Genomic DNA, 20,030 nt, shown 5'->3' on the forward strand with positions numbered 1-20,030 from the left:
TCAGTATGGGCAGCTAAAAAATAACTTAAAAATTCAACCAATGTTTTCAAATTTTCACCAGGTATAACTGGCCCATAATTAGAGTCAAGTAGACATTAATTAATGTGGGCTGTTTGGGGATAATTATTCAACTAGCTGTGATTATACTTAACTGTAGTGTTCCTTATAAGAATTGAGAGGATGAGATTTGTAGATAGTTCTGAGTTTGAGTTTCCACTCTTCCAGTAAGTAGTTACATGATTTAGGGCATGTTATTTAATTTTTTAAAGCTCCATTTTCTTCATGTGAAAAGATGGCTATAGGGAATAACAATATTTACCTCCTAGGGTGGTTATGAGCATTACACACTTGACATCACATCTGTCACATAATAAGAGCACAATAAATAGCAGTCCATTATGTTGTGCATTATCTTTTAACCAAGATATCATAAAGAGTTTATAAAATATATCCTGCTTAAAAAAAGATACATTATCAACTTAAGACATCTTCTCTTGTAATCTGTCTGGTTCCCTAAGAAAATAGGAAATAAGATAGTTTGATGTACTTGTTCATAATGGATCTATGCTAAATCCTAGTGAAAACCTTTGTCTTTTCTAAAGAATAACTCATTCACCAATCCATTTAGGAGTGGGGCCATTGGGGATTAATACATTTAATGGGAAGGGCCAGAGATAGCATTTTCCCTGTTTGGTGATAATGGGTATTTTCCCTTGTGCAATCTCTAGCCTCTTTCCCATCTTCTATAATTCTTTGAAAATTACCAATTGTGGTTCTCTGATGCATATGGAAAGTTCATATATGCTCTGGAATACAACCCAACCAGGTTTGAAGTCTTTAAACTCTTAAAGTGGTTATATCCTATCTCAATATGTTTTCTTTTCTTTTAGGGTTCAATTCTCTCTATTTTTATTCTACACATTTTAGTTAACAGGCGTATTTATCGCCCCCCGCCATTAAACTTCTTATTTCTTTACTTGTACATTTATTTGTTGTTTATTTATGTACATGGGTATGGACTCATGGATTCCTGTTACTATTGAATGAGTTAAAAATTCATTACTACTGTCTTGATGTTCAGATTGTCTCAAGTTTGGCCAGCAGGAGCCCCTTCAAGCTGGCACTGTGTCCTTTCGACACGTGTGTATCATCTTTTGAGCAATTCCTTTCCGGCACACCCAGAAAGTTTCAGCTCTTTCTGTAATACCCTCTCCCAGTTCTGGAATCTGCCATTTCTGCAAAGAGTCCTGATTCTTTTAATTGAAAAATTGCATTTACAAATGAAGATCAGGGCACTAGGTGTGCTCACTGCTGTTGGGGTACACTCCTTTCAGGCCTTCTCATTGGACTGGCCCAGGTAACATGTGCGTATGTGTGCACGTGCACACACACACACATTTGTATCTGTGTGTATTTCTATACGTGTCTAAATATGTTTAGAACCATGAATTCATACTGACAGTTTGAATTCCAATCGAATACCACACAGCTCATGCTTGTTTTCTCCTTTTCCATGTTTGCAGTTCTTTTCTTTGACAGTGAGAAATCTGACTCCCATTTGTCCCTAACACATTCGCTTATTTGATCAATCTCTGACTGTAGCCAAAGTCCTATCACTGCCCCCTCCGTTCCAATCCCTCATGGACACCCCACTCCATCTCTGACTCCCTTTGCTGGGTTTCCCCTCATGCCCTGTTTGGGCAACATATTACCCAGCTCAGATACCAGCGTGATGTCACCTTTCTCTAGTACACCACCTTATCCCACTTGGGCTCCAAAATTCCATGCTGTACCACTGCCACCATTGCCCCCCACCCCATGAACCCTCCTCCTCACCCTTTCACTCTGCTCAGGTTCTGACAGGTGGCATTAGGATGCCCTCCTGGGGTCCAATCTCCTCTCCCTGCTTGAACTCAGACAGTTGGCTCTGGGTCAGCCCCCATGTTGGACACTCTTTACCCCATTGAGCTCTGACAGTCCATGATGGCCACCACCACCGTCTCCTGTCCCCTTTCTCTCTAAATGCCCTCTTCTCCCCATTAGGCCTGTGATATGCTGTACGAGGCCATCCTTTCATGTGGATGCTTAAGCCCTGCTCAGTCCCGACACCCCTGCTGGGCTGCTCATCGCCCGCCTCCTCCCAGTTTGGGCACACTTCTCATCCTGCTGAGGCTCTGACACCCCATTATGGGACCCTCTACCTAAACATCCTCGTCATCCAGCTTGGACTCAGACACCTGGGCCCAGGTGCCCTCTTCAGGATACCTGCCTCTTCCTTCTGGGGCTCTGGCATCTTACGCCGGCCACTGCTGCCTTCCCCTCCATGCATGGAGACCTCGTCAAGCCTCTCAAGCTCCACCTCGGTACCCTCATCACAGACATCTCAGGCTCCCGCACCCTGGGCTGGGTCACCCTTCCTCCTCCTGGGTGCCATTCTCACCTGGCTTGGGCTCTAATATGCTACTCTGGGCCACCATGACCTGCGCCCTTCTTCCCCTCTGCTGATACCTACCTTGCTCAGCTCTGGCTAATGGCTTTTAAATTAAATTGCTCTGGAAAGGAAGGGAAGGAAGGGGAGGGAAAGGGAGGGAGAGAAAAGACTGGAAATGGCTTTTGACAGCACTTACTCAGACCAAGCTACAAACCCAAGGACATCATTCCTATTTTCCTTTTGTTTTCAGAGGTATTCATTCTTTGAACAGTTTGAACATTTAACCAACATTTCAATATTCCGTGCCTTCCTCAGGGTACTGGAGAGGCTTATTCTCTGCAAACAGCTGTTCAGTATAATACCACCAGGGTCCTCCAGTATATTTATAGCTTTGGAATTCACAACTACCTATAATTTATACATGCACAGTTCTTCAAAAAACTGCAAAAATTAAATCCTTCTAACTTATAGGGAGTATGCAATCCCATCAGTTTTAGCAAGCTTTCCTGTATATTAATTATCATTTATTTGAATGCTGTTTTTAAAAACCATAAATCTGTAAAAACTTACATTTTGTAACCTTGATCAAACATTATTTCTAAGCTCCTCTTGCAATTTGGGATTTTGGAAGTCCTGGAACAAAGAACAAAATGTCATAATGAAACTAGTTTTTATGATGAAATGGCGGTTATAATATAATTATTGTAATTAATGCTAATATCTGGCCATAATTCAACATGTTTGACCATAACACTTCTACAATGACTCAGGTTGTGACAGATTTACTCCCAAATAATGTGATCAGCTATGGCTGGATGTTCTCCTCATGTAGGCAGTGTAATGGTTCATTATAACAATTAGAGGGCTATGGGGGCAAAGCTTTCAGACCATTGTGTTTCCTCCTAGGAAAGAATCTGAAAAGAATACACTACTTTGTGTATCAACTTTTAGTGTTTCTCATAACCAAGATTACCTGAAAAGTGAGGACCAGCTGCAATAAAACCTATTCTTCTATATAACAAGCTGCCATAAGCTAGAAACTGATGACTGATGTTCTGCTTATCGCGATAGGCTGAAGAACAATTTTGCATGTTCACCAGGCAGGAAATACAGCTGTGATTCCTATTATTGACAAAAGACAATACAGGCAGGATACCATAGCTTCATTGCTTCAGTCTGTGACATTAAGTTTCAACCTCTGCATGAGACGCATAAATATTCCTTGGATTTTCTTCAGTAAGCACCCACTAGAAGTTAATAATGTGGGGATGTTTGATTCCCTGCTGTTTTAAATAATTTCATGGAAAATCTAATGCAGTAGGACACTAGTTTAGAGAGGTTATTACCCTCATCAAATGATAGCACTTCTTTCCTATTATTTTCTACCAATTTCTTGCCCTTACCGCTCCTCTCTCTTCATTTACCGCAAATGATTCTTCAAAACGACACTCCGTGGTTGGGTGGAGACGGGATTGGAGAAAGCTTAATCCCTAATCAGGACCCTGTCAGAGCTGGTAGGACTGTGGATCTTTCTTCCTTCTTCTGCTTGCTAGAGCTTAGACAGGATGGAGATGCACACTCATTGGAAGGGTGTCAATGGAACCCAGTCCTTGTCCCCTTGCTGGGGCCATTTTACACAGGACCCTGGGATCCAGAGCCCACAGAGAGCTTCCAGGCAGTTACAGTTTTAGTAGCCCAGCCCAGCTTTTCTCATCTAAATGGTGGTCTGAATTGCTAAATTCTTGAGTCATTATCACCTCTGTTGTGGGAGGTACTTAGAATTGAACCCTACGAATGCTCTTGGGCTCAGAATAGAGTTTTAGGGTTAAGGAACACTATGGGGTTCCAAGGACTGTGCCATTCCAGGCTCACTAAGTGTGAAAGAGACTACCTGTTCCTCTTTTGTTTACCAGGACACAGTGTTTTATTAAGTGGCCATGTGCATTTCCCAGCCTTCCTTGCAAATGGGTACCATGTGACTAAGTTCTAGCCAATGAGGTTTGAGCAGAAGTTGTTAGGGTAGGACCTTTGGGAAAGATCCTTAAAACAGTGAGACAGACCCAGCTGGCTATTGCCCTCTATTTGGGGTGAACAATTGTCCTGATTTGCCTGGAATTGTGGCAGTTTCAGAGGCATGAGACTTGCAGTCTTTTTTTTTTTTTTTAAACACCTTTATTAGAGTATAATTGCTTTACAATGGTGTGTTAGTTCCTGCTTTATAACAAAGTGAATCAGCTAGATATACATATATCCCCATATCTCCTCCCTCTTGCGTCTCCCTCCCACCCTCCCGATCCCACCCCTCTAGGTGGTCACAAAGCACCAAGTTGATCTCCCTGTGCTATGCGGCTGCTTCCCACTAGCTATCTGTTTTACATTTGGTAGTGTATATATGTCCATGCCACTCTCTCACTTTGTCCCAGCTTACCCTTCCCCCTCCCTGTGTCCTCAAGTCTGTTCTCTACATCTGCATCTTTTTTTTTTTAATCAGTTATCAATTTTATACACATCACTGTATACATGTCAATCCCAATCGCCCAATTCAGCACACCACCATCCCCACCCCACCACAGTTTTCCCCCCTCGGTGTCCATACGTTTGTTCTCTACATCTGTGTCTCAACTTTTGCCCTGCAACCCGGTTCAACTGTACCATTTTTATAGGTTCCACATACATGCGTTAATATACGATATTTGTTTTTCTCTTTCTGACTTACTTCACTCTGTATGACAGTCTCTAGATCCATCCACGTCTCAACAAATGACTCAATTTCGTTCCTTTTTATGGCTGAGTAATATTCCATTGTATGTATGTACCACAACTTCTTTATCCATTCATCTGTCGTACATCTGCGTCTTTATTCCTGACCTGCCCCTAGGTTATTCAGAACCATTTTTATTTATTAATGTTCAGATTCCATATATATGTGTTACCATACGGTATTTATTTTTCTCTTTCTGACTTACTTCACTCTGTATGACAGACTCTAGGTCCATCCACCTCACTGCAAATAACTCAATTTCGTTTCTTTTTATGTCTGAGTAATATTCCATGTATATATGTGTGACATCTTCTTTATCCATTCATCTGTCGATGGACACTTAGGTTGCTTCCCTCTCCTGGCTATTGTAAATAGAGCTGCAATGAACATGGTGGTACATGACTCTTTTTGAATTATGGTTTCCTCAGGGTATATGCCCAGTAGTGGGATTGCTGGGTCATATGGTAGTTCTATTTTTAGTTTTTTAAGAAACTTCCATACTGTTCTCCATAGTGGCTGTATCAATTTACATTCCCACCAGCAGTGCAAGAGGGTTCCCTTTTCTTCACACCCTCTCCAGCATTTATTGTTTGTAGATTTTTGGATGATGGCCATTCTGACAGGTGTAAGGTGATACCTCATGGTAGTTTAGATTTGCATTTCTCTAATGATTAGTGATGGTGAGCATCCTTTCTGTGTTTGTTGGCAATCTGTATATCTTCTTTGGAGAAATGTCTGTTTAGGTCTTCTGCCCATTTTTTGATTGGGTTGTTTGTGTTTTTGTTATTGAGCTGCATGAGCTGCTTGTAAATTTTGGAGATTAATCCTTTGTCAGTTGCTTTGTTTGCAAATATTTTCTCCCATTCTGAGGGTTGTCTTTTCGTCTTGTTTATGTTTTCCTTTGCTGTGCAAAAGCTTTTAAGTTTCATTAGGTCCCATTTGTTTATTTTTGTTTTTATTTCCCTTTCTCTAGGAGGTGGGTCAAAAAGGATCTTGCTGTGATTTATGTCACAGAGTGTTCTGCCTATGTTTTCCTCTAAGAGTTTTATAGTGTCTGGCTTTACTTACAGGTCTTTAATCCATTTTGAGTTTATTTTTGTGTATGGTGTTAGGGAGTGTTCTAATTTCATTCTTTTACATGTAGCTGTCCAATTTTCCCAGCACCACTTATTGAAGAGGCTGTCTTTTATCCATTGTATATTCTTGCCTCCTTTATCAAATATAAGGTGACCATATGTGCGTGGGTTTATCTCTGGGCTTGCTATCCTGTTCCATTGATCTATATTTCTCTTTTTGTGCCAGTACCATACTATCTCGATTACTGTAGCTTTGTAGTATAGTCTGAAGTCTGGAAGCCTGATTCCTCCAGCTCTGTTTTTCTTTCTCAAGACTGCTTTGCCTATTCGCGATCTTTTGTGTTTCCATACAAATTGTGAAATTTTTTGTTCTAGTTCAGTGAAAAATGCCATTGGTAGTTTGGTAGGGATTGCACTGAATCTGTAGATTGCTTTGGGTCGTAGAGTCATTTTCACAATGTTGATGCTTCCAATCCAAGAACATGGTATATCTCTCCATCTGTTTGTATCATCTTTAATTTCTTTCATCAGTGTCTTATAGTTTTCTGCATACAGGTCTTTTGTCTGCTTAGGTCGGTTTATTCCTAGGTATTTTATTCTTTTTGTTGCAATGGTAAATGGCAGTGTTTCCTCAATTTCTCTTTAAGATGGTGCATGGGCTTCTCATCACGGTGGCTTCTCTTGTTGCGGAGCATGGGCTCTAGGTGCGTGGGCTTCAGTAGTTGTGGCTCGCGGGCTGTAGAGCGCAGGCTCAGTAGCTGTGGCACACGGGCTTAGTTGCTCCGCGGTATGTGGGATCTTCCCGGACCAGGGATCAAACCCATGTCCCCTGCACTGGCAGCCTGACTCTTAACGACTGCACCACCAGTGAAGCCCCTCAGTATATTATTTGTATCACTTTTTATTTAATATTTACTCAAACCCTGTGATATGGATGGTACCATCCCTATTAATTTTTCATACCCATTTTATAGATGAGGAAATTGAGCTTTGGAGAGAGTAAGAACCTTACCTACAGTCACAGTGCTAAAAATATAGGCTCCAAGAAAAATTTAACTTGAGTCCATGCTCTGAACCACTGCACCGTATTGCCTTTTATTCATAGTAGTCTGCAACTTTTTTCTCACTTAGCTATGTATTTCGTGGATTTTTTTCAGGTTAATAAATAATAAATGATTCATTATAAAGTACATAACTTTCCATAGTATAAATATGCTCAATATGTTCAGCTGTCTACTCCCTCTGCACCTGCATGTCACTAATGATGCTGCAAACAAAATTTTTTTTTTTTTACATTTATTCTTATATACCAGTGTATTGATTTCTATTGGTTAGATTCCCAAAGGTGGAGAGGTGGAGATGAGTCAGTGGATTTCGATATATTTAATTGTAGTAGCTACTGCTAAATTGTTATTTAATATTATTATTAAAATGGTTAATTGTGATAAAATACACATAAGGTAAAATTTGCTAGATTATTTTTATGAAATATTTGTAGCAATTCACACTCCCACCACCAATGTATGAGAACGGGGGGGTCTGTCCACTTTCTTACACCAGCACAGCACGTTCGTAATTTTGTAAACTTTTATCAAGTCAGTAGGTGAATATGGGTACTTCTTCGTTGCTTTAATTTGTATTACCCAGACTTCTAGTTAGATTAAGCACCAAATCATCTATTTATTGGTCATTCATATACAAGAAAGCTGAATTTTCAGTCTGAAGTGTTCAGAACTTTAAGCTAAAAGAATACATTTCCATTTAAGACTTTGGGCATTAAAAGCAGATAAAGGGGGTATGAATGTGTGAGTGTATGTTTAAAGTGACAGCTTTCTTGGGAATTCCCTGGTGGTCCAGTGGTTAGGACCCAGCGCTTTCACTGCCGTGGCTCGGGTTCCACCCCTGGTCGGGGAACTAAGATCCCATGGCCATTCAGTCAGTCAATCAGTAAAGTGACAGCTTTCTTGACCTCCTTTCCATGGCCCTGAAATAATTTATCCTGCTTATAAATTAGCCTGTAACAGTGGGTGCTTTAACGGTGAAAGGAATTATCTTCCACGTGGATTTGGAAGCTGTAGAAAAAGTGGAAAATGAAAGTGGTTTTGGGATTAGTCACTGTCCAAGTTGTGTGGACAGAACATAGTTGAGTGTTGTCCTCCATCGTTGAAGACTGTAATCTATGAGATATTCCAGAATGCATTTCAGCACACTATGTAAAGAGCCTTCCGCCAATGAATTAGATGGAAGATGACTTTAACACTTTGTAGATGTGAAAAGAGAAAGGCTGAAGGGCTCAGGGCTCATCTGCAGCGGGGACGTGGCTGTCTGCTAGGATGACACGGGAGCTGCTGTCCTTCATGAGGACCGCTAGGAACGGACTCCTCCAGAAAGTGAAATGAGCTGAATTTTATATGAAGTTCTGGTCAACAAGGTAGAAGAGAGTTGGGCCAAACTAAAGAGTCATTCCCAGGAGACGTTAAGACTGGAAAGAGAGGGACCATCCCTTCCCACCACCTTCCACAAAGGTAGCTTCCATTGGATCACGGGTGAGGTGTTTGGAGTAGGTGGACTTTGCCACTGGGAGCCCCTTACACAAAAGTAACTTCCATCAGCCCACCAGTGAAGATTTTTATTTGCATGGAGAGACAGTGCCCTACCTATGAACCACATTTTAAAATGCATTTTGAGGTTTGAGCTAATAATGTGAATGACATTCAGTGAGATTGCCAAATGCTGGTAATTTACTCTCATTTTCACATTAATGTGGGCCCACCTGTGATGAATTGGAAACTAAATAAGCACATCAGTTTTAATTAGGTATTTCAGAGACTGGATCTAGTTAAACAGCAGTATTCATTCTTATCTATTAAATAGTGAAAGAGTTTAGCACAGTCTTCAGAAAAAGTTTACGCCCCTCCCCCCCACCATTTGTCCTTCTCTTTTGTTTTGCAAATATTCTTTTCTATTGGAAACTTTGAGTTAAAAAGTGCCTAGCTTGGTGCAAATAGGGAGGTCTTTTTAAGTCTTAAAAAGCTAAGCAGATGATCTAATTCATTACTTGTTTGTCTTACATTAAGAAACATGAATTTGGGAACATGAATTTGTCTTTAAAAAAGACAAATCTAAGATTGTGGTTGCCTGGAAGATACTGACTCGGGGACTAAGAATTCTGTGCTCCTCAAACACCGATCTACACATCAGGATCTAAAAATACCACTAGGGTAGGGCTAATGGGGTATGGCTGAGTGACCTTCTCTATCAGAGAAAGGAGCCATTTTTCAAAATTCAAGACAAGATATTACAATCCTAACAAAGGCAAAATGTTCTCTGATGCATATAAGGTCTAAGATCTAATGAAAGAAACAGTATAGATGTGGGGGTAACTTTGATTAACATTCATGAAAGATGAGGAATTAGTAGTAGACAATGAGGCTTAAAAATCTGTAGCCCTGAAAAAATTATTTATAGGTGCAATTTTTGCGTTGGTACTAACCTCATTCTCCAATGTCATTTCTCTAACTGTTTCTACCTGGTTAGGTTGTGAACTCAGGGAGTGTGAGGCTGTCTATCTTGCTGTGGTTATACTCCCAGCACTTAGCATGGCTTTCCATGGTAATAAACATTTGTATCTCTCTGTGTATTGCTAATCCCTAGTTCTAAAATATTCTCTCCCTGAAGATTTTAGTCATCGACTGTGTCCTGACTATCCTTTCACCAAAAAGGATCATGACTAACTTTTAAAAAATATTCTGGATACATAAGAAAGAAAAAAAATTCAAAAGGAGTCCATTTATTCTCAGAAAATCGAAGATGCTTAAAATGTTTTTTTATTATAATATTAATTATGGTATCAAAAAAAAGCAAAAGCAAAAAGAAAGAACCAATACTAGAAGATTAATAAATTATGTTAAGAAAATTGTAGTACTTTCATACAGTGGACTTCTATGCAGTCATTAAAACAATGTTTTAGAATAATATTTAAGGATGAAATAATTCTCCTACTGTGTTGTTTATAAAAAGGAGGTAACAAAAAAGCATTAGAGTATAACCACATTTTTAGAAGCGTTCTTTCTTATAGAAAAAAATGAAAGAATTTACATCAAAACTTCTTTATATTTTTCCAAATTTTTGACTGTGAAATATATTACTTTTATACACAGAAGACATGTTATGGAAGTATAGGATTTCTTTAAGTAGAAATGTCTTTTGCTGGATTTAAAGTGTGACATGGTTTCCCAGGAGTCTAGCTCTGTAAGAAGTTGAGTGGGCCTATGGGAGGGGAGGTTGTGGTTTGAATAAAGTAAAGACGATAGTGTGGGGGAAGATCTTGTGCTCTTGGGTATTGGACTATTTTGAGACCTGCTGTGCCAGTTTCCAGATCTCCCTGGAGCATTGCCACAACACCCTATGGAGAAAAAAATGTGCCTTCAGATTGTCCCTATACAATTACCACAAAGAATTCACAAATTGAGACTGAAAGAGGAAGTAGCATTTAACAGTTCTTCATACCGACGTCTATGGCTTAATTTTATACATAGAGCTTTCTTTCACCCCTGAGTGAATGGCTTGGAAATTATTTTCAATTTTACTGTTTTAGTCCTTCCCTGTCTGCTTCATGAGTGATCTTTTGAGAAAGAAAATCTGATGTCAGCTCTGCTTAGAATCCTTTAATGGATTCTCTTTGTCTTTGAGGTCCCATCCAGACTCTTTATTACGATGCACACACATGATGTCGGTGAGCCATCTCCTGCCTTCCTCTTCCACTCATCTCCCATCACTTCCTCAGATGTGTCCTAGACTTCATCACACCTGACATCTCACAGCCTTTGTGTGTATCATCCCCATTATTCAGGCTGCACTTCCTTCTAGAAGCGTCCTTAGAACCCCCTTCTCCATGTGGCTTTGTCTTCCTCCCTGCCCTCATACCTACCTTCACCACACACTCACCACATGGCATTGTGGTTGGTTGACTTTCTTGTCTGTCACATTACTGTCAGCTTCTGCAGTTCAGGGACCGGCACTTGGCCATCTTTTATTTTAGTACTTACCATGAGACCTTCGGTCCACAATGGGTTTTCAATAAACCTTTGTTCAGTGACCATGTGAGTGAATGCCTGAGACATTTTAATGGCATGTGCACACAGATACCAGTAAATTCACTCCTAGTCTTGTCTGAAGCTTTGTTTCCTAGCTGATATCTTTCCAGTAGGCAGAGAAGAGGGGCCTATTGGATGTACACTGTGGCCTCTGTCTAGTGAAGGTAGGTGTGGTTGGCAGAATAATGGTCTCCAAAGATGTACATCCCCTAATATCTCATCCCCTAACTCCTGTGAATATGTTGTCACACTTGTCAAAGGAAGTTTGAGATGGAATTAAGTTTATAGATCTTAAAATAAGGAGCTTATTCCAGTGTAATTGGGGTCCTTAACAGTGGATGTGGCAGGCAGAGGAAGACAGATGCAATGGGAAGAACAGGCAGGAGAGATCTGAAGTGTGACAGGGGCTTGACCCACCACTGCTGGCTGTGAAAATGGGGGAAGGGGACCGTGATTCAAGGAGTGTAGGCAGCTTCTACAACTGGGGAGCAGACTTCACTTCATATCTGGTAGGAAAACAGGGACCTCAGTCCTACAACTTCAAGGAACTGAATTCTTCCAACAACCTAAGTAAACAGAACATGGATTCTCCCTGGAGCCTCCAGAAAGGGGCAACAGTGCTCGACACCTTGATTTCAGCCCAGGGAGACCCATGTTGGACTTTCGACCTACAGAACTGCAAGATAAATGTACTGCTGTAAGCAATTAAGTTTGTGGTAATTTGTTACAACAGCAATAGAAAACAAATACAGAGTTTAGAGCTGTTTTAGAGTGTGTGTGATCACCTTGCTCCTTGGCTGCCCACTGGCTTCACCTATTCTTAGCAGAGCAACCCAAGCAAAAAGAAGCAAGAATAGACCATCACTAATCATTAGAGAAATGCAAGTCAAAACTACAATGAGGTATAACCTCACACCTGTCAGAATGGCCATCATTAGAAAACCTACAAACAATAAATGCTGGAGACGGTGTGGAGAAAAGGGAACCCTCTTGCACTGTTGGTGGGAATGGAAATTGATACAGCCACTATGGAGAACAGTATGGAGGTTCCTTAAAAAACTAAAAATAGAATTACCATATGACACAGCAATCCCACTGCTGGGCATATACCCTGAGAAAACCATAATTCAAAAAGAGTCATGCACCCCAGTGTTCATTGCAGCACTATTTACAATAGCCAGGTCATGGAAGCAACCTAAATGCCCATTGACAGACAAATGGATGAAGAAGAAGTGGTACATATATACAATGGAATATTACTCAGCCATAAAAAGGAATGAAATTGGGTCATTTGTAGAGATGTGGATGGACCTAGAGACTGTCATACAGAGTGAAGTAAGTCAGAAACAGAAAAATAAATATCATATATTAACGCATATATGTGGAATCTAGAAAAATGGTACAGATGAACCAGTTTGCAAGGCAAAAATAGAGACAGAGATGGAGAGAACAAATGTATGGACACCAAGGGGGGAAAGCGGGGGCAAGTGTTGGGGGTGGTGATGGTGGGATGAACTGGGAGATTGGGATTGACATGTATACACTAATATGTATAAAATAGATAACTAATAAGAACCTGCTGTATAAAAAAATAAAATAAAATAAAATTCAAAAAAAATTTTTTTTTCTCAATATATAAAAAAGACCAACAAGAATAGAGGACCCTTCATAGTTGATTAAAAAAAAGGGGGGGGATTAAGTACCCTTTGTTAATATGCATATCTTAAGTTTTGCCATTAATATAATTTTAAAAGCTTAATTTGGCTATTCATCTAAACTCCTTTCCCCTGTCCCTCTACCTTCTCCTACCACCTACATACATTTCCTCTACCTTCGTGTGTTTTTCTATCTCTGTTGTCCCACTGTCACTCTCATGCTCATTCTCAGCTACAACTGGACCATTTACCCAGATAACCCTTAAGAAGTACAGTCGATGTAATGCATGTTAAGAGTTCTGAATAGCAGATGAAATTCATACTTTCCTCTTGACGGTGACTAGCTAGAACTGCCTGCCACCTTTTCACAAAGCCTAATAGGTATAAATTGGTATTTCTAAATACAAATATCCTGCTTTTGTTCTTTTTTATTTTTAAATTATTTATTTATTTATTTATGGCTGCATTGGGTCTTCGTTTCTATGCGAGGGCTTTCTCTTGTTGCGACAAGTGGGGGCCACTCTTCATCGTGGTGCGCGGGCCTCTCACTATTGCAGCCTTTCTTGTTGTGGAGCACAGGCTCCAGACGCGCAGGCTCAGTAGTTGTGGCTCACGGGCCTAGTTGCTCCGCGGCATGTGGGATCTTCCCAGACCAGGGCTCGAACCCGTGTCCCCTGCATTGGCAGGCAGATTCTCAACCACTGCGCCACGAGGGAAGCCCTTTTGTTCTTTTCTTAATCACATTTTTGGATTTTCATTGCTTGATTTCACCAGGTATACAAGTGATACACAATCTCTAAGGGAACCTCTGATAAACTGAATGAATTAAAGTGGCACTACTCTGTTTCTCTTACGATCTGTGTTACTTTAGAAGATGGCATTCTTTTTCTCATGGTTGTTGCCCCAAATGTTCCAAGATTGCTATCTGTGCTAAAACATGCTACAGGGTACAGAAGAAAGAGCGTTGACCTGGATGGGATCAGACAATCAATTTCAGCTCTGACCAAGGCCATCTGACTTCAGAAAAACATCCATTCATTTTATTTCCTTGTATATTCATTGAACTCCAACTATACACCAATACTGTACTGGTCATGGAGGTTACAAAGACAAATTATATGTAGTTTCCCTTTCTTCAAGTTGCTCATAGTTTAGTGATGGGGAGAGATAAGTAAAGAAACATTTACAACACTGTGTGATACATGCCATTATGGAAGCAGACACAGTTTACAATGGGGCTTCAGAGGAGGTGGTGATTCTTTTACTTTGCTCAGGGTCAGGGACGGAAGGTGAGCAGCATCTTGAAGGATGAGTTGAAGTCACACACACTATGTCACCAATCCACGGCCCTGCATAGCCAATTACTGCCCACCTGGAGACAGCAAGTTGTTGGTCTGTATGCTATGGCCCATATGTTGATATATATGCTAAACAGACATTTGAAGGAACAGAGGCATGAGACTAAAAAAATGCCCAGAAGGATGAAATCAGGGAAAATGACTTTTGAAGGACTGGCTTTTCTTAGTTATGAAATGTTATTTGCATGGGCCCTTCTAGAGGTAACATTATACAGATCAAATTATGATTATTTCCTATTGTGAATTATACTTTATAATTGCATGATACTGAAAGAATTCCCATGCATAATCTTGTGACATAGGTTGCTGTGGAACTGAGATTTGTATATGAGATATATGGAAACTAAGACACAAAGACATTGTATGTTTAAGGTCCCACACTCCTTGGATTCAGACTTAGAGTCATTTGCTTTATTCTTTCAGAATGAGAAAACACTAAAACAAAACAAAACTCCAACCAATTAATGTAGCCTTATTTAAGGGTCAGATTCTCCAAAACAGGGCTTATCAACTATAATGTATGCATGAATTACCATAGGGGCATATTAGAATGTAGATTTGAATTCTGTAGGTGTGAAGTCCGAGATTATGCATTTCTAAGAGGCTCCCAGATGATGCTGGTACTTCTGGGATTTGAGACCACACTTCGAGTAGCACAGCTCTAGAGCTTCACTGACCAATATGGTAGCCGCTAGCCACTTGTGGCTACTTAAATATAAATGTATTAAAATTAAATAAAATTCAGGAGTCCCCTGGTGTCCTAGTGGTTAGGATTCTGGGCTTTCACTGCCGCGGCCTGGGTTCAGTCCCTGGTCGGGGAACTGAGATCCAGCAAGCCGTGTGGTGTGGCCAAAAAATAAATAAATAAAATTAAAAAGTCAGTGTCTCAATTGCACTAACCACTGTTCAAGTGCTCAATAAACATATATGGCTAATGGATGTCATATTGGACAGCGTAGGTAAATAAAACTTCCATCTTTGTGCAAAATTCCATTGGACAGTGCTGCTCTTGAGAATGTTATGAACAACCATTTAGTAACGTAAGCTTTCCCAAAGAACTCCTTATCAACAGTGACTATATTAGGAAATATTTGGAGTGATGTTACCAAGATGGCAAAATAGGAGACCCCAGCCTCTCTCCCCCATCCAAGATCAATAGTTAGACAGCTATCCACAAGCAAAAACAGCTCTGGGAGAGCTCAGGTGTCTACTTAAGAAACTTCTGCAACACAATGGAACAAAACACCTGAGAATAACCACACAAAAAGGGAAAGAAGAACAGGTGCATTTTGCTTGCATCATCCCATCAACCAGGCCAGCACTACTCAGCACCAAGAGAGACTTTCTCAGCTAGGAAGACTTCCTCTTGCCAGGAAAGGGAGGGTGGGGTGAGCAACCAGTTTCTCTACTCCTGCAACTTTTGGGACACTGTATGAAGGACCTGCTTTGGTTTCATCCCATCTAGAAACTGGCAAAGCTGAGATGTGTAGAGGTGGCTAGGAACAAGGAAGAAGGGCAGGGGCTACCAGTATTAGCCACACAGTGGAAGTGGTTTCCAGTGACCTGCTCTGCAGAGGACCCCAGTGGCCAGCACAGCTGCAGTGGACCTCCTGCAGATTCCACTGTTTTTTGCCCTACATGTATTCACCTTCACCGATGCCAGCTGCCTGATTCCCTCACCACCCATTTTTCTCCTCCAGGCCCAACTGGAGCCTGAGATTCACACCAGCAGCCAGTCCAAGACTCTGTGGCTGCGTGAGTGCAAGATGCTAACCTAGATGCTGACACCTCCTGCTGGGTGTGTGCTTAAGGTTAAGCCCCTCCAGCTGTGCATCTGCATGCTGCTGCCAGCCTGAATCTTGCCATGGCCTGCTGTCTGTATGTGTCCTTGGTGAGATCCTGCAGCCACAGAAATACATGCTAACAACCAAGGCCCCCACAGTTGGCTTAGTTTTGGCCCCATCTGTAGTCACTGGCTTATACCACTGGGCTCACTTGCAGCTAGCACTTCTTTCAGCTGTGCACCTACATGCCCCTGAACTGACCCCCATCAGTGACCTCGAATGCTGCACGTATGCTCAAGGGGAGAAACTTCAGGAACAGGAATGCCAACATCCAGGGGCCCTGTAGCTGGTGAGCCCAGATCCAACCCTAGCTCCTATCACTGGCCTGCACCACTGAGCTAACCCCTCCAGGTATGCATCAGCATCCCACTGGCCCAGCTCATGTCACTGGCCTCCAGTGTTGGGTGCATGCCCAAAGTGAGACCTTGCACCATAGGAGTGCACACTGGCATCCAAGGCCCCTGCAGCTGGCTCTGGCCCTTGCTGCTGACCCTGGCCCCCACCACTACATGTGTGTCTACAGCCACCCCTGCCACTATACAGGCACCTGCTGCTGGTTCCCGCAGCTGTGTGCACATCATAACTCTGGCCATTGCTACTACCTTCCCTGGTCCCTATCCACTGGACCTGGAAGCACCGCTGAAAACTTTAACAGCTCTTGTAGCTATTGAAACTCCCTACAGTACTTGCTAAAGACCATGCAGTTGTTGACGTTGTGGGCCTCAGTGTCTTGAGTTGATGAAACATCCCACACCCCTGGACCCAGAGATGCCACGTGGCCCTATCACTAGACTTAGGGTAACAGCATGCTCCAGCATGCCTCCATCCACAGTTGAACATCTTTCCTTACCAAAGTCTGTCCATAAAGTCTAGAAGAGGTGACTCTTCTTCAAATATGCAGACACCTATGCAAGGCTACAGGAATCATGAAGAATCAGGAGGACATGATACCACCAAAGAAACACAGTAAACTTCCAATAACTGACCTCAAAGAAATGGAGAAACATGAATTGCCTAGCAAAGAATTAAAAATAATTGTTCTAAAAGCGCCCAGAGAGTTACAAGAGAACACAGATAAACAATTTAACAAAACCAGGAGAACAATACAAGAACAAAATGAAAAGTTTAATAAAGAGATAGAAAACATTAAAAGAAGAACCAAACAGAAATTTTGGAGCTGAAGAATATAACGACTGAACTGAAGATTTCAGTAGAGAGCTTCAACAGCAGACTAGACCAAGCAGAAGAAAGAAGTAGGGGAGCTTGAAGACAGACATTTGAAATTATCCGGTCAGAGGAGCAAAAAGGAAAAGAAGAAAAAGGAATGAAGGAAGCCTATGGGATTTATGAGACACCATTAAGAAAAACAATCTATGTATTATTGGAGTTTTAGAAAAAGAAGAGCGGGAGAAGGTGCAGAAAGCTTATTTAAAGAAATAATGTCTGAGAACTTCCCAAACCTGGGGAAAGATTAGGACATCCAAGTTCATGAAGCTAATATGTCACTCCATAATTTCAATTCAGAACAAACTTCTCTGAGGCACATAACAATAAAATTGTCTAAAATCAAAGTGTGAATTTTAAAAGCACAAAGAGAAAAAATTTCTGTCACACAAGGGAACCGCTGTAAGGCTTTCAGTGGATTTCTTGTCAGAAACCTTGTATCTAGGAGAGAGTGAGATGATATATTCAAGTGCTGAAAGAAAAAACTGCCATCCAGAATACTTTACCCAGCAAAATTGCCTTTCAGAAATGAAGGCAAGATAAACACTTTCCCCAAAACAAAAGCTGAGGGTATTCATCACCACTAGACCTACTGTAAAAGAAATGCTGAAAGGAATTCTTCAAGCTGAAATGAAAGGACACTAATTAGTAACATGAAAATATACAACACACTGATAAAGGTAAGTATATAGTCAGATTCAGGATACTCTAATACTATAGTATGGTGGAGTGTTAACTACTTTACTATAAAGGTTAAAGAACAAAAGTGTTAAGAATAGCTATAGCTAAATATAATAGTTTGTTAATTATTATATTAACAATACACAATATACAATAGAAAAAGATGTAAATCGTGACATGAAAAACATAAAATACAGGGGAGTAAAAGGTTAGATTTTTGTATGCAATTGAAGTTGTTGTCAGCTTAAAATAGACTGTTATATCAATAAGATGTTTCAAGGAAGCCTCAAGGTAACCACAAAGCAAAAATTTATAGTAGATACACACAAGACAAAGAGAAGGGAATCAAGTATACTACTATGGAAAGGCATCATTCACAAAAGAAGGCAACAAGAGAGGAGCAAAGGAACTATAAAACAGCCAGAAAACAATTAACAAGGTAGCAATAATAAATCCTTACCCATCAATAATTACTTTAAATATAAATGGATTTAATCCTCTAGTCAAAAGGCATAGAATAGCTGAATGGATGAAAAAAAAGCACCCAACTATGTGTTGCCTGTAAGAGATTCACTTCAGCTTTAAGGACATACATAGACTCAAAGTGAAGGGATGGAAAAAAAGATTCCGTGCAAATGGAAACCAAAAGAGAGCATGGGTAGTTATACCTATATCAGACAAAATAGACTTTAAGTTAAAGAAAGGTAGCAAGAGACAAAGAGGGTCATTATATAATGACAAAGGTGTCCATTCAGCAAGAGGATATAACAATTTTAAATATATACATACCAATATCAGAACACCTAAATGTATTAAACAAATGCTAACAGGTCTGAAGGAAGTAATAGACAATAATACAATAATAGCAGGGGATTTCAGTACCCCGCTTTCAACGGTGGATCATCCACGGAAAATCAGTAAGGGAACTCTGGACGTGAACTATACTTTAGATCAATGGATCTAACAGACATATACAGAACACTAGGCTTCAATGGTGATGTTAATATGCACTCACAGGGCAACCCTAACCTACCAGCTGACTGTTGATTATTTTGGGAGGAACGAGGGTGGTCCTTGGAGACTTCACATACTTCCTTCAAGAAAAGCAATGCAGCAAAGACTGTGTTCTCTCTAGAATGTATTCATTCTGCTGCAGGAATATCCTCAGAGCATCTAACATGCCATAATGCTAGAAACAAAAATTGCTAGCTTTTAAAAAATATGTATTTTCTTAAACAATTAGAACATTTATTACCTAACTTAAGAAGTCTATAGTAGGCAGTTCCAGGGTTGGTTCTGTAGCTCACTGGTACCTAAGGACCTTTTCTATCTTTTGAGTTGATCATTCATTTATTAAGAATATATCTTTCACAGTTACCAGATGACTGAAGAAGTTCCAAATATCTTATATTCATGCAACAAAACCCTTCCTGGTGTTCTCCATTTCTACCTGTCATTCTGTTTTTCTATCTGGAATTATCTTCTATTACCTTAAATAACTCTTCTTAGTTTATTATTGTAAGACATATCTGCTTGTGATTAATAGCATATTTTCATTTTTTATGAAAAATATTTATTTTATTTTAATTTTTAAAAGATATTTTTGGCTTGGTGTAAAGTTCTAGCCTGATGGATTTTTCTTTCTGTATTTTGAAGATTTTTCATTTTGCTTTGGATTTCATAGTTTCTGACAAAAAAGTCAGTCAGCATTCAGTCAATGTTGCTCCTTTGCAGGCTTATTTGGAGAATTTTCTCTGACTGCTTTTAAGATTTTTCTCTTTGATTTTCAGCATTTGGCTAAGATGTGACCTTGTGTGGTTTAATTTATATTTATCCTGCTTGAGGTTCATTGGGCTTCTTGATATCCTCGGAATGTTCTCAGCAATTATTTCTTCAGATATTGC

The sequence above is a fragment of the Balaenoptera acutorostrata genome, chromosome 17, assembly GCF_949987535.1.
Source record: "Balaenoptera acutorostrata chromosome 17, mBalAcu1.1, whole genome shotgun sequence".
Classification (NCBI taxonomy): Eukaryota; Metazoa; Chordata; class Mammalia; order Artiodactyla; family Balaenopteridae; genus Balaenoptera; species Balaenoptera acutorostrata.